This window comes from Lemur catta, chromosome 3 (assembly GCF_020740605.2).
Source record: "Lemur catta isolate mLemCat1 chromosome 3, mLemCat1.pri, whole genome shotgun sequence".
NCBI classification, from domain to species: domain Eukaryota; kingdom Metazoa; phylum Chordata; class Mammalia; order Primates; family Lemuridae; genus Lemur; species Lemur catta.
Window position 1 is genome coordinate 5256050 of NC_059130.1, and position 3492 is coordinate 5259541.

Consider the following 3492-nt stretch of genomic DNA (forward strand, 5'->3'; position numbering starts at 1 on the left):
ATTCATTTATCAATTTCAGGAGTCTTTTGGCTGAATTCTTGGGATTTTCTAGGTATAATAGCATATCATCCGCAAAGAGTGAGAGTTTGACCTCTTTTGCCCCCATTTGGGCACCCTTAATTCCCTTCTCTTGTCTGATTGCTCTGGCAAGGACTTCCAGCACTATATTGAATAGCAATGGGGATAGTGGGCAGCCCTGTCTGGTTCTGGTTCTAGTTCTAAATGGGAATGCTTTCAGTTTTTCCCATTCAATATGATATCGACTGTGGGTTTATCATATATGGCCTTTATAATTTTAAGGAATGTCCCATCTATGCCTATTTTGTTGAGAGTTTTTATCATAAAAGTGTGCTGGATTTTGTCAAATGGTTTTTCTGCATCTATTCAGAGAATCATATGATCTTCTTTCTTGCTTTTCTTTATGTGGTGAATTACATTTATAGATTTGTTTATGTTCAACCAGCCTTGCATCCCTGGGATGAAGCACACCTGGTTATGGTGAATTATTTTTTTGATGTGCTGTTGGATTTGGTGTGCTAAAATTTTATTGAGAATTTTTGCATCTATCTTCATGAGGGATATTGGTCTGTAGTTTTCTTTTTTCGCTACATCCTTTCCTGGCTTTGATATCAAGATGATATTGGCTTTGTACAATGAGTTGGGGAGGAAACTGTCCTTCTCAATGTTTTGGAATAATTTATGCAGTATAGGTATGAGTTCTTCTTGGTATGTTTGGTAAAACTTGGGTGTGAACCCATCTGGTCCAGAACTTTTTTTTTTTGGAAGATTTTTTATTGCTACTCCAATTTCTGTGCTTGATATTGTCTGTTCAGGAGATCTATTTCCTCCTGATTAAGTTTAAGGAGGTCGTGTATTTCCAAGAATTTGTCAATTTCCTCAACATTTTGTAGTTTTGGGGCATATAGATTTTTATAGTATTCTTATGTTTCCATGATGTCTGTAGTGAGCTCTCCTTTTTCATTTCTGATTGAGTTTATTAAATTACTTTCCTTTCTAGTTCTTGTCAATCTAGCAAGAGGGCCATCAGTTTTTTTTTATTTTTTTGAAAAACCAGCTTTTTGTTTTGTTGATCTTCTGTATAGCTCTTTTATTCTCCATTTCATTTAGTTCTGCTCTAATCTTAGTTATTTCCTTTCTTTTATTAGGTTTAGAATTAATTTGCTCTTCCTTTTCTAGTTCCTTGAGATAGTTTATTAGTTTGTTGATTTGTGAGCTTTCTGTCTTTTCGATGTGAGCATTTAATGCTATTGGTTTTCCTCTCAGGAATGCTTTTGCTGTATCCCACAGGTTTTGATAGGTTGTGTCTCCATTATCATTTAATTCAAAGAATTTTTTGATCTCCATTTGAATCTTTTTCTTCACCCAGCAGTCATTTAGTAATAGATTGTTTAATTTTCATGACTTTGTGAAACAGTGAGCATTTCTGTTGGAATTGATCTCTAGTTTTATACCACTATGGTCTGAGAAGATACATGGTACAATTTCTATTTTTTTTAAATTTGTTGAGGTCTGATATGTGGCCTAGGATGTGGTTGATTTTGGAGAAGGTTCCATGAGCTGATGAGAAAAATGTATATTCAGCTTTATTTGGATGGAATGTTCTGAAGCTGTCTGTTAGAACCATTTGTTTTAGAGCCCTGTTTAGGTCCCTTATTTCTTTATTTATTTTGTGTTTGGAGGATCTGTCCATTTCAGACAGTGGGGTATTGAAATCCCCTTCTATTATGGCATTACTGTTTACATGCTATTTAGTTCATACAGGATTTGCTTTATATATGTGGGTGCTCCTGTGTTTGGTGCATAGATATTAAGAATTGTGAAGTTTTCTTGTTGGATTTTTCCTTTCACCATTATATAGTGACCATCTTTGTCTTTCTTTACTTTTGCTATTTTAAAATTTATGCTGTCTGAAATCAGAATCGCTACTGCCTCTCTCTTTTGGTTTCTCTTTGCCTGATAATTTGTTTTCCACCCCTTGACCTTGAGTCTGTAAGTGTCTCTGTGGGCTAGATGCATTTCCTGGAAACAGCAGATACTTGGTTTATAATGTTTTATCCACTCAGCCACTCTATGTCTCTTCAAAGGATAATTCAAGCCACTCACATTTATTGAGAGAATTGATATTTGGGGTAGATTTCTGTTCATATTGTTGGGTAAGTTCTTATTGTTTTATTTTACCTCTGGAGCTTTTGTGGAATTCAGGTTCTGGGCTTTAACTCTTGAGTGTTGTTAAGTTGGTGGGTATCTATTGCATTTTTCAGTGTATAATGCAGGTCTGAGTACTTCCTGCAGAGCAGGTCTGGTCTTCGCAAATTCCATCAGTGATTGCTAGTCTGGGACAGTCTTTATTTCTCGCTCGTAGAGAAGCTTGGTTTTGCTGGGCAAAGAATTCTAGGTTGGCCATTGTTCTGTATAAGAAGATTGAGTATGGGTACCCAGTCTCTTCTGGGTTTCATTTGAGAAGTCTGCAGTTACTCTGATAGGTTTTCCTTTGTAGATTATCTGTTTTTTTCATGTTACTGTGTGAAGAATTTCCTCTTTTGTGTTTACTTGGCCAGTCTGATTATTATGTGATATGGTGTTTGCCTCTTCACGTTGAGTCTCCCAGGAGTTCTCTGTGCTTCTTGTATCTGGATATCTAGGTTTCTGGCCAGGCCAGGCATATTTTCCTCCAATATTCCAAGAAATAGATTTTCTAGCCCTTGTGTATTTTCTTTTTCTCTCTCTGGGATGCCTACAATTCTTATATTTGGTTTCTTTACATAATCCCACATTTCTTGTATATTCTGCTCTTGTCTCTTGCTTCTGTGTTCTTTTTTTTCATCTGATCTGTTTAGCACGTAGGCATTATCTTCAAGCTCTGAGATTCTCTCCTCTGCACGATCCATTCTATTTTTAAGGGTTTCCACTGTATTTTGAAGTTCCTTGAATGCCTCCTTCATTTCCAAGATTTCTGTTTTTTTTTTTTGTAGTATTTCAATTTCTTTAGAGAATTTTTCATTCATTTCCTGTATTGTTCTGATGATTTCTTTGTGTTAGGTTTCTATTTTCTCTTCAATTCCATTGAGTTTCCTTACAGTCTATATTTGGAATTCTTCCTCCATAAATTTAATCATTTCATTTAGATTAATATCTGATTTTGAGGGTTTCATGATTTCTTTTGGGGGTGACTTTTCTCTCTGTTCTTTCATATTCCCTGTGTTCTCTGATTCTTTCTCATCGGGGTAATTTATTAAGAAGTGGGAGTGCTAGGACTGGTTTTTGCCCTGAACTTCAAGCCCCAAGGACATTCTTTAACTGTGGTGGGAGGAGGCGCGCTGTTCTTGTATTGCCTTAGAGGTATTTTGGCAAGGTGCGTTACCTATGACCTGTTGTCTTCACCTCTTGCCAGTGGAGATTAGTGAGATTGGTCCCCCAGCTTAAGCTCCCATGTGGTGAATCAGACCCGCGTGTATAACTCCACTGCCCTCT